Here is a 12,833-nt window from a genome sequence, read left to right on the forward strand (position 1 = left end):
ATCTATCCTCTGATGACCTGGCTCTACCCTTTCCCCAGATCATAGCTCCCCCAGGGGTTCAGGCCTTCCTCCTGCCTCCTGTATCTCATGGGACCCCTAGCCCTATGCTCCAGCCAAACAAAACCCCAGCGTTCCAAACACTCACAGCTTTCCTGATGACATTCTCTCTGCCTACAACCCCTGCTTTGCTCACTTGTCAGGGCAAGCACCCTTTTTTCAAGGTCCAGCCCAAATGCCACCACATCCATAATCCTTATTCCTTTTTAAAAAGGAATTTCCTGGGGCACCTGGGTGGCTCAGTGGGTTAAAGCCTCTGCTTTTGGCCCAGGTCATGATCCCAGGGTCCTGGGATCGAGCCCTGCATCAGGCTCTCTACTCAGCAGGGAGCCTGCTTCCTCCTCTCTCTCTGCCTGCTTCCCTGCCTACTTATGATCTCCGTCTGTCAAATAAATAAATAAAACCTTTAAAAAAATAAAATAAAATAAAATAAAATAAAATAAAAAGGAATTTCCTCTCCACTGAACATCAATGATATTCTATGCATTTATTACATTCTTCCTTGAATGAGTTATTAATTTATTTTTTTAATCCCCTTGTCCTGCTCAGAAGCACCTTGAGAACAAGCTTGCGTAGAGTTATTTGGGAACTTGCTGACTGTGCCTGGTCATATCAGGTCATCAAATATTGGCTAATTTATTAAGCCAGATACTTAGAACAAGAAAATAGGATCCCATCTATCTGATAACTATCGCTAAAATCCAACTTTCCATGTAACATTCTACCATTTTCAAAAGTGTTTTTGCTAAAGGATTATCTTTGTATCCTCATAGCAACTGAGGCCATAAAGTCAAAATTCAAATTCATACAATCCTGAAGATTAAGCCTGCAATTCTTGGCAGCAGGACTCACAAGAGAGTTCTGAATTTTTAGTTTGTAACCAGATAATACTATGACCAAACATAGCTTCTTCTCTAGCTCCATTAAAAGCTTTTTACATTTACAAAAACATTATTCCTCCAACAGAAACATGGAAGGAATAAATGTGGAATTATTTCCAAAACAGCCTATGGTACTAGAGATGGTTCCTTCACTTCAAAACATGAAGATCCAGTTGTGTCCAAACTGATCTTTACTTTCATTAAAAATTCTATTTGGGGGCGCCTGGGTGGCTCAGTGGGTTAAAGCCTCTGCCTTCTGCTCAGGTCATGATCCCAGGGTCCTGGGATTGAACCCCGCACCGGGCTCTCTGCTCGGCAGGGAACCTGCTTCCCTTCCACTCTCTCTGTCTGCTTCTCTGCCTACTTGTAATCTCTGTCTGTCAAATAAATAAAATAAAATCTTTAAAAAAAATTCTGTTTGGGGGTGCACAGGGTGGCTCAGTCAGTTAAGCATCTGTCTCTTGATTTCAGCTCAGGTCATGATCTCAGGGTCATGAGATCGAGCCCTATGTTGGGTTCCATGCTGTATGTGGAGCCTGCTTAGGATTCTCTCTCTCCCTCTCCTTCTGCCCTTCCCCCTCTACTCCTGCGGCACACATGTGCTTTCTCTCTGTAAGAAAAAAAATTAAAATGCTCTGTTTGGGATCTTGTCTTGTGCATTTATTTGACATCATCCATTTCCTCCAAAGTAAAAGAAAAATGAAGAATTTTCTTTTAAGTTTCACTCATTTTAAAAATAATTCTGTCTCTTTGCTTTAAACGTTTTTTATTAGCTCCTAGACTTTTATTCAACTGAACTTAGATTTTAGTTGTATAATGAGAAATTTATATGCAGTGAAATGCACGTATCTTAATGTGTATAGCTGGTTAGTTTAGATAAATGGGTATGCCCTTGTGGCAACTATCTCAGTGAGGTGACAGAGTATTTCCATCACTCCAGAAAGTTCTCTTCATGCCCTGCACTAGTCAACCCCTAACCCCTATAGGCAACTACTGTCCTAATTTCTATCACCATAGATTTATTTTACCTCCTGGCCCAGAATATGGACAAATTGGAGCACGTACACCCCATTTCCACCCAATGACACAACCAGGCATGTGCTGGGCACATGGTTTTGCCAAGGCATCAAAACATAGAGCTAACCTTCTCTCAGTGGGAATCCTTTCCCTGGGGTCACCTCCTTTAAGACCACAGAGTTTTACTAACACTGTATCTATTGGACCTTTTTAAGCATAACAGGCTTTTTACATGACCAAATTTACATAAGCCTGCACAGATACAAGGTAATAAGAAGCCAAGTAGAATCAGTATTCATTAACGTGTTCTTAAACAGCCTTTTCTTCCCACTGCAACTCTAAAAAAAATTTTTTTTAATAAAATAACTTAAAAGCCAAGAATCAAACCCCAAGGTCCTTAGTCTCATGAACCCTGGGATTCATTGGCCATTTCCTGGCTTCCTACCCAGGAGGTGATAGAGATAGTTTGAATTTGGGGTTGTCAGGCAGAATGGCAACTCTGAACTGTGAATCAGTGTGTGACACAGATTTAATTCTCCAGCTTAACAGAATTTAGTAACTTTCATCTTATATTTTCTTGAAAAAAATTTTTAAGTATTTTAGAATCTTTTTCATATAATTTACTTATCCTGCATGTGGCAGAAGACACTTCAGAAAGTACTCTTTCACTCTAAGTGCCATGAATTATAAAAGAATTCCAATTATTCCAATTATTATTACACTGTGTCCCTCTTCCTCCCTTTATCGGTTACGTACTTGAGATATCTCATTGCCGGCTTAAGATAGCCTCTATAGAGGGCAGTATCCAGATTGGGCCAGAATTTACCTTGGTTCAAACAGTCCAATCTAATGTGGAGGAGAGCCTTTGCGTGCATGCACGCACGCACACACACACACACTGCACACACAGTTAGTAATCAACCAAGAACCTTGCCCAGTTTCAGAACCAGCCTTAACCAAATGGTAAAAAAAAAGGAGATTTGTGCATGTTGAACCTTTTCAGGTCTTTCTTCCTATTTTATTACCATCCTCATCTGGATAATTGGTTCCGTCCCACTCCCCCTGAGCACCCAGGACCTCTGTGCTAGTCAATGCTTATCATTTTTGCCAACCCCTTCAATGACAAACACACTGTCTCAAGGAAGTTATATACTTGTGAGCACCTCAGGGAATGACTCATTCATTCAATTGGCTCAAAAGCATAGATCAGTAATATAATGCTATGTCAAATACATCTCAATTTTTAAAATGTTGATTCCTTACTATTTACCAGGATCATTTCTAAGTGTTGGACACTATCTTAGTTAGCTCAGGCTGCCATAACAAAATACCGTAGTCTAGATGGCTTAAAAAGAGACATGTATGTTCTTACCATTCTGGAAACTGGAAGTCTGCATGATCAGACTCTATGGAGGGCTCACTTCCAGGCTTTCAGACAGCTGCCTTCTCCCTGTGTCCTTGCAGAGCAGACAGAGTGCTCTCTTCTTCTTATAAGACCACAGTCCTATTGGATTAGGACTCTACCCTTATAACCTCATTTAACCTTAATTACCCTCCAAAGATCCTAATTCCAGACACAGTAAGCTTGGAGGTTAGGACTTCCTCATATGAATTTTAAAGAGACCCAATTCTGTCCACAGCAGCCACCCAAATATAAGCCAAATGAATATCTCTGCCCTCACAGAACTTAACCTCTAGGAGGTTAGTGTTTAGTCCTAGTTAATGATCCTTCCTACTCTGCCACTTCCGAAAGCATCTCTGCCTCTCTACTCAAGTACTGATACTCCTCCAGATTCAGGCGCTCGGCCCTCCTGTCTGCTCTGTACTCCTTCCCCTGGATGATCAACCACTCCCAGGATTTTAGGTTCCCTCTGTACATGGAAGACTTAAAAATAGATATCTCCCAAGATCTCCTTGCTGACTAGGAAAGCCACAATTCTAGATACCTGTTAGACATTTTTACTTGCATTTTCATTTGTTCAATAAGCATTTATTGAACACCTACTATGGACGGGCCATTTGAGATTTAACTTGGCCAAAATTAACTTATTTTTTCCCCAGACTTACTCTACATTCTGTCTCCTAGCTCAGCAAATGGCATTGCCTTCATGTAACTGTGTAACATGGCAGAAAAAATCCAGTCTGCAGCCCTAACGTATTTTTTTCACTCCCTACATTTGACCCATCACAAATCTTTCCTGCCATCTCCCTGACTGCTCTACTCTCTTTTCTCATCCTTGTTATTGTTTTCAGGCCATTCTCTTCTCTCCCAAGCTGTGCCTCTAAACTTATCCTTTCACTGTCCACTCTGCAAGAAGAGTAATCTTCCTCAACAGTAAAAGAACTTCAATCATTTTCTCATTTTTCCAGAGTCTGTACCCATTTTAGCATAGGTATTGTGCTCCTGCCATATTAAATTCCTTTCAAGTTCTTCTAACCCTCTGGATTCTAAGTCTAAATGGTCACAGTGTGGTTGACTCTATCGGGAATCTTCTTCTTCTTTTTTTTTTTTTTTTAAGATTTTATTTATTTATTTGCCAGAGAGAGAGAGAGTGAGTGTGCACAGGCAGGCAGAGTGGCAGCAGAGGCAGAGGGAGAAGCAGGCTCCCCACAAAGCAAGGAGCCCGATGTGGGACTCGATCCCAGGATGCTGGGATCATGACCTGAGCCGAAGGCAGACACTTAACTGACTGAGCCACCCAGGCGTCCCTATCCGGAATATTCTTCCCATTCTTTCACCAGACTTAGTCCTGTCCATCCTCCAAGTCTCCCTTGAGACATCTACAGCTACCAGGAAGCGCTCCTTGATCTCCTGGATTTCCTAATGGGTGCTTCTCCTGTAAATGCGCATAGCTCCCTAAACATCTCCAGTTATAGCCCCTATCATGCTCTTGGAATTTCCTGTGTGTTTCTCTGTATCTTCTCTTTTTCCAAGTCATGGGTCCATTGCCTAGTATAATGCCTGATGTGGAGTTGACTCCCAATAAACATTGTTTAAAAAATGAATGCCGGGGCACCTGGGTGGCTCAGTGGGTTAAAGCCTCCGCCTTTGGCTCAGGTCATGTCCTCAAGGTCCTGGGATCGAGCCCCATGTGGGGCTCTCTGCTCAGCGGGAGGCCTGCTTCCCCCCCTCTCTCTCTCTCTGCCTGTCTCTCTGCCTACTTGTGGTCTCTCTCTCTGTCAAATAAATAAATAAAATCTTTTAAAAAAGAAAAGAAAAGAAAAATGAATGTTTACACCCCTCCAGATATCACATTTGCATTGTTAACTGACTTCCTCAATAACTTAACACAAAAGGAATGGATATAATGGCTAGACTTTAGAACGAGAGCTTAGGGGAAAGTTTGGAAGCAGATTCCTATTTCCTAAACAAATCTGATTTCTTATCGCATAACAATCAGGCCATTAGAGTCGATGGTCCCTTTATGCATTATGAAGCCCAATCTCTCCATTATATTTACAAGGAAACTGTGACCCAAAAAGACATAGGAGACTTGCAAAAGGTCGTATAGCTAGGGGAACCGGACCAGTACTTGGGCCTTCAAAGTTAGGATACATCATGCTTTCTACCCAATCCCAGCAGCTCCAGGTGAATACTGCCTTGTTTCCTCTCTTAGTGTGGGTCATGATTAGGATAAATCAAATTAAGACATAAACTTTGTGGCTCAGTGGGCTATTCTTAGAGTCTTAGAAATTCCCAGCTCTTTGGAAAACACAAGACTGCTTCCACGTTCCCAAATCACTGGTAAAGAAATGTGGAGAAGGATTTGAGAAAATAAGTTAAAAACACTGAAACGACTAGTGGTCAGAGAAATAACTTGCTTTATAACATGAAGAAATGAGTTATGCAACTCCCATCCATTACTCCTCAGAAAAGAGTTCATTTAGATCTAACTCTTAGGACAACAGCATTTGAATCAAACTTTCTAGCTAAAAACAAAACAAAAAACAAACAAATGAACAAAAAACTTTAAATTCTTCTTGTATCTGCTAAATTGTACAAACTTGCAAATTATAGTACCTTTAACCAAAAAGATTCGTTGTTTTGGTATAGATCAATTATCAAGAGAATTCAGTTTGAAAGACTTAAAAATTCTTCCCATTTTGCTATGGTACTTGTCAAGAAAACCGCTTTATGATCAAAATGTGGTAGCCTTCCTAAAAACCACAGCCTCTTAAAAGAACTGGAAAGATTATTGGCACTCACATTATAAACACTCAGAGATTCAGAAAACTTTAGTGGCAAACTTTTGGCCAATTCTTGAGGAAAGACATTATTTTCAGTAAATTTGCCAGTAGCTTTTTTCACTATAAAGACAAAAAAAGAGTAATTCTATAGACTTTTATGCCAAATGTTAATGTTTGTAATGTTGTACAAAGAGCAATTTCCTCCTTTGCTCTATCTTGCCCTTCCCCTCAATCTTTTGTCCTTAATACATCTCTACCCTTCCTTACCCACTGGTAAGCCTCTCTCTTCTCTGAAGTGTTTGCGAGCCAGCCCTAATCAATGTGGGTCAACCCACTGAGACCCAGAATCCTAACGTTAAAAAGATGTCTGCCTAGCCAATGTGTTCTCTCTTACATGTGTGTCCTCAACTCCCTTAGCTTCCTTTTCAGCAGCCCCATCGCTGACCTCAACACAAACATCCCAGGGCCCTTCGTGGATGTCGGTGGGGTTCAAGACGAACACGAGTTCATCAAGAGTTCAAGTTCTAGATGAACACCTCCCTCACCCTCCCAACTCCCCATCCCATCAAAACTCTCATTTGCTCAGTTTGCAGAAATACATCCGATCGTACTAATTTCTATTCTTACCTGATATGCAGGTATTTGAATTTTTAAAAAGGAAATCTTACCAAACCGAAAAAATCTCTACTTGTGGAAGCATGGAAGCTTGAAAAGAAATGCATAGAGCCTGGGAGGAGGTATCTGTATGTGAAGTTTGTCCTGTGCCAGTCTTTCTCAAGAGGTTTGAAAAACTCAAAAGGGAAAGGAGCGATAGCAAACCATCCCTCGGTTAACCCTTGGAGTGCTGTAGTAAAGACATCCTGCTCTTCCTCCCAGGGACAGTCTTCATTCTTGCATAAGCAATTGATCATCTAATATAAACAACACAACCAGTGCCGGGGCCACGTTAGGGCTCTGATGGGTATGCTGCAGAGCAGTCCAATCAGAGAGACTCACCATTTTCCCAAAGGGCAACTGAAGGTGAGACCATTCCAAATACCTAGGATCTCACCCCTCCCCGCATCGTGATGCTAGAGATGGAGGAACACAAAAGTAATAAAAGTGTGTTCTAGATGCCTGTTCATCTAGAACACATCTGAACACACATCTGATGTGTGTTCAGATGTCTCAAAAGATTAAGCCTGACAGTCCCTTTCCCACAGGCTTTTCTTTTCATGAAAAATGGGATCTCGGACTCTTCTTGATGTGATAATGTATCTTTTCCAGAGCCGGCATAAGAATGATGGAACTAAATACAGTTTTGCTCATGAATCTGGACATGCTTATTCTTGAAAGTAAATGCTGCATTCCTTGTAGTGAATGTTTCCCAATCAACCCAAATTCACCCTTCACTATCATGTACTTAACAGGGTCTGCCATCTCTGCTCCCAGACAGACCCACTTCCTGTTTTGGGTAATCTAGTGTTTGTTGAGTGGTCGGGAGCTCGTACAACCTTGGTTTTATACTCTCCACATCATTTAAAGGAATTTGCATAGAAACTCTGAACTGGAACTTCATGAGTCTCAGCCTGAACCACGTGGGAGCCTCGCTCATAGTGGCCTTGACTGCCTTGTGTGTATGACCCTGGGTTTCATCATCTGTCTCCCCAACCTAATACAGGTTAGGGAGACAGATGATGAACATTAGCAAAGGAAAACCAGATTGTCTCAAAGACGTTGGCAAAGGAAACCAGATTGTCTCAACCTCTCTGTTAGCTGAGTTGGTGGTGAGGATTATTTCTGTTCCCTCCCAGCTAGAGCAGTATGAACAAGACCACCAATTTTGGTGACTTTGATCAGATCGATAGGATGACAACCAAAACATCCCAAAAACGAGAGTTGATTTCTTTACTGATCTAAAGCTCACCAGAGGCCTCAGGTAAATCTGGGTGGCTGTTAACTGAGCATCTCTCCTTTGCTTCACAGATATTACTTCAGTTTGACATTTTAAGCATAAAATGTGGTTTCTGTTGTAAACGGCCAAAGTTATTTTTAAAGACATCTTGAGAAGATTTCTTCTCACCTCTGCATGCCACTCACCAATTTCCCCTTTGGAGGCAAAGGATGTTAACAGTTTTGTTTTCTTTTCTTTTGATTAGAGGGGGGAGTGGTAAAAGGAAAGAGGGGGAGAGAATCTCAACCAGGCTCCATGCACAGCACAGACCCAGTGCAGGGCTCGATCTCACATACCTGAGATCATGACCTAAGCTGAAATCAAAAAAAGTCAGATGCTTAATCAACTGAACCACCCAGGCACTCTGAATGTTAACAGTTTTTAGAAGTTTCCTTCCAGAGATGGTTCATGCAGATATACACTATCGAGTATTATGCCTCCATCAGAAAGGACGAATACCCAACTTTTGTAGCAACATGGACAGGACTAGAAGAGATTATGCTGAGTGAAGTAAGTCAAGCAGAGAGAGTCAATTATCATATGGTTTCACTTATTTGTGGAGCATAACAAATAGCATGGAGGACAAGGGGAGATGAGAGGAGAAGGGAGTTGAGGGAAATTGGAAGGGGAGGTGAACCATGAGAGACTATGGACTCTGAAGAACAATCTGAGGGTTTTGAAGGGGCAGGGGGTGGGAGGTTGGGGGAACCAGATGTTGGGAATTAGAGAGGGCACGGATTGCATGGAGCACTGGGTGTGGTGCAAAAATAATGAATACTGTTATGCTGAAAATAAATAAAAAATAAAATTTAAAATATCAAAAAAAAAAAGAAGAAGAAGAAAACACACACACACACACTTCTACATTCTTTAAAGAAAAAAAACAAATAGTAGCATATATCCTGTTTTGTGTCATGGCTTTTGTTTTTGTTTTGTTTTTTAAGATTTTATTTATTTGTTTATTTGACAGAGGGAGACACGGTGAGGGAGGGAACACAGGCATGGAGAGTGGGAGACAGAGAAGCAGGCTTCCTGCTGAGAAAGGAGCCCAACACAGGGCTTGAACCCAGGACTCTAGAATCATGACCTGAGCCAAAGGCAGATGCTTAGCTGACTGAACTACCCAGGCATCCCATGTTTTCTTTAATAATATATCTTGGACACCTTTCTATTTTGTTACATACACATACACATCCTCCTCTTTTTTATGAATGCATGGTATTCTAGTGCATGGAAGAAACATAATTTATTTTACCAGCTCCCCATTAATGGCAATTAAGTTTGCCCCAGTCTTTTTCCATGATCAACAATTCTACAATTAGTCAATCCTCACGGATGTCAATATGTACAATATCTGCCCAAACACCCTCTCTAGAGGCTACACAGTTTGGACCTGCACGCCCTCACAAATATAGCGGATCTTTGAACTTTTTGATCTTTCTCAAAATAGTATCTCCATGCAGTTTCAACTTGCACTTTCTAACAATCAGTGAGGCTGGATCTCTTTTCACATGTTTTAGTATGAATGCTATCTTTACCACCTGCAGGTTGGGTGAATTTGAACCAATTAAAGTCTACGATCCATAAAGTTGGGATAATTCCTACCTCAAAATGTTGTCACAAAGATTAAAAGCAATGACAGAGGAAAGGCATGTTCTACTTGTTCATTTTCACCATTATTTTTCCAATAGTTAACAATGACTGGGGCCCCAGAAGCACAAGCTAATAATGCATTAAAGGTAATGGAAAGTGTGATAAAGGTCAGAGCTGTGTGGCCCAAAGGTTTCAGATGAAATAAAGAGCTGTTGTTGAAGGGCTGCTTACTGCTTCCAAAATGACAGTTTGCTTAACACAACATCATTGAAATTCAGTACAAATCACGACTGTTTCCCTGAGGATAAAAAATAACCATGCATAGTGGCACCTTAGGTGTGGAGTAGAACATTAACACCAGAAACAAGCTATGTAAACTTGAAAAACAGAAACTCACTTATGAAACCAGTGTGTTTTTGGAATGAATTGTTGAAATGCCAGTTCTTACTCTTTTACAATGTTTTCAGACCCACAGCAAACCACCTCCCATTGCTCCCACTGAGGCATTGTACAGCGCAGGTAACTATCCATCGTTGAATTTGAAACCTCTGTAAATAAGTTGGAGATTGTTGACAGATCTGAGGTTGTCATCTCAGGATGACAGGCTTCCATAAAAATAAAAAATATTTTGAAGCAGACCGTCAATATGAGGAGTAAAGATGTTTTAATATACAATGAAAATGCTTGGCACTCAAATGGCAAATGGAATTTAGAATCCCTCTACGCACAAAGTTCTCGGTAAAGTTGAAACCACAAACCACCCAATTTTCCTTAGTTATATCTTTTAGTCTTTCCATTTATAACATATTAATAAATACGACCACTAGATTTGGAGACTGGGCTCTAATAAGAGATAGGAAGACAATAATAGTGACCTTCAATGTCTTTTTCATGGAAAGAAGAGGTTTTATATTTATGATTAATTTTCATTGTTTACAAAAAAATCCAAATAAGTTGTTTTTATATTAGAAGGAAGCCCAGATGTCCTGTACGTTTAAGTTTTCTGATCTGTAGAATAAACATCACAGAGGTTTTATATTGAGACTCCTTTCCACAATTAAATATACTCCATGTCAGATTTTTAGAAATCCATTAAGAGAAAATTAAATAGCCTATCATTAAAGATAATATCCTCTTCCCCTAATATTTTTTAAAATGTGTTTTTACATTGTAAGTACATAGATCTAAGATGAACCACTTGAATAAGCAGATATAATCCTCCATGAGGAGTGGGTAGGTAAGCAATCTACTACTACAGGACCTGTCACTTTGAAACACATGCATTGTTGTAGTGTTGTGCTCCTTTGGGATCCTGCTGGGCCCTTATCATATTGCCTGGCACATATTCGTACTCAGTAAATATATGGAAAGAGAATGAATAAATGAATGAATGAATGAAAAAATGGACAGATGAATGAATGAAAAAATGAATGAAATTACCCATATTTCTTATTTGGCTTCATGTAGATAAAGGGTTTCTGTGACACTTTGCCTGTTGTTCTGAATCATATCGCACTTACAGGTGTTTATTACTATCTGAAATAGTGAGTGATATCCATTCCTCAAGAAGTATAGACAGGAAATACATGTTCTGATCAGCAGGTGCCCTGAAACCCGCATAGGTCCAAGTGTCCCAGCCCTGCCAAAATAGGCTCTTTCTGGTAGTTATACTGAGTCTCCCCTAAAACTCTTGAGTCCCAACTCCCTTCACGGCATGGGCTTCTCCTAACAATCCCTGGGAACTCTGTAATGACGTGGCCCAGTGGCCACAGATTCACCCCACATTGACAAAGTCAAGACATATGAATAGAATGGCTCTGATGGCTCCTAACCCCATACACCCAAGAGCAGGCCTGCTAGCTTGGAGGTGCTTTCTCTACTGATGACTGGATGCAACCATTCTACTCCATCACCACGAAATCCTCACAACCATTAAGAGCATTTACTGCCTACGTAGGTATTTTGGGGAAATATCATGACATTTACTTTATATAGTCTTTTATTTAGGTTATAAGGTTAATTTGCTACATAATATTATAAACTCTTTGAAGGTGAAGACTAAGTTCGGGAATCATTTCAGGATGACCTAATGGAGACTCCTGAAGGCAGAATGACGAGCCTCATTATTTTAGTCTTTTTATTAGCTGAATTAAGTGTTTTGATGGTCAGTAGGTTAAAGAAGTTTTTTGGTCAAATATGGATATACAAACAGAATGTTAAAATGGAGCCATTGTGTTGCAATGTTGGGCTGAGATCCCTAAACAGTATATGGCACAATCAAAGTAACATCAAAGGCCACCACACGGTATTTGGGGGGCAGGGGGTGAAGCAAAGGGTAGCATGGGGGGTTTCACTCTCCTCTCACACATCAAGAGTATATAAGGATCAGGAGTTGGAGAATTAGAGGATTTTCGGAGAAAGCTGTTTGCTGTCTGTCCCCTCCACCTGGGATGGAAGAGGTAGGCCATGCCCATGTTCACTGCAAGCCCTGGAAAGGCGGCCTCAATACAACTCCTGGGAAAACTTGGTAAGTGTCTGCTGAGAACAGGCAGACACACTGATCCACCTGGAAATCTCAAGAAACAACCTGGCCCGCTACTCTGACAGCAAGCAGGAGGGCTGGCTGTGCTGGGATTGCTCTATGCTCACAAGTTGGTGGAAGCAAAGGATGGAGCTGATGATGGCCACGGCCAGAAAGAACTAACGCAGGTTCGATCTGGATTCAGCCTAAGGGGGCAGCCCGAAGGAGACGGAAGGTGCCTTGCCGATTCCGAGGCTGAGGAGGGACCATCCATAACCAGCCAGAGGATGTGATATCACCCGTGCACGGATCCACGAGTGAAAGATGCCCAGAGCTGGGGTACAGGGGGTATAGCCAAAGCGCCCACGAGTAAGTTCCTAACACGTGCCAGACCTAGAAAGCATGACACCACCTCACCGTGTTTCATCCCCCTGTCCTCTGAGCTGGACCCGCCATTCTAACCCCGCAGGAATGAAACGTTTAGCTGGCAAGATGCACAAAGAGAAACAAATGTGAGAGAAGGAAAAAGAAGCCAACTGCCCTTTCAGCTGCTGCAGGCAGCAAGCTTGTTTGAGGCCTGAACGGGGGAAGGGGAGGAGATGTGACAGTAAATGAAACTCACATGGTTTGATATTTACATTGG

At 41.3% G+C, this 12,833-nt stretch overlaps 1 protein-coding gene across 3 annotated transcripts in view; it reads right to left on the reverse strand.

The window, feature by feature from the left end:
- ESR1 (estrogen receptor 1) overlaps positions 1-12,833 on the reverse strand; it is a 412,487-nt gene that overhangs the window by 302,516 nt on the left and 97,138 nt on the right. The gene's annotated exons all lie outside the window — the stretch shown is intronic.

The sequence above is a fragment of the Mustela putorius genome, unplaced genomic scaffold (genome assembly GCF_011764305.1).
Source record: "Mustela putorius furo isolate JIRA1106 unplaced genomic scaffold, ASM1176430v1.1 tig00000450_pilon_pilon_pilon, whole genome shotgun sequence".
NCBI classification, from domain to species: domain Eukaryota; kingdom Metazoa; phylum Chordata; class Mammalia; order Carnivora; family Mustelidae; genus Mustela; species Mustela putorius.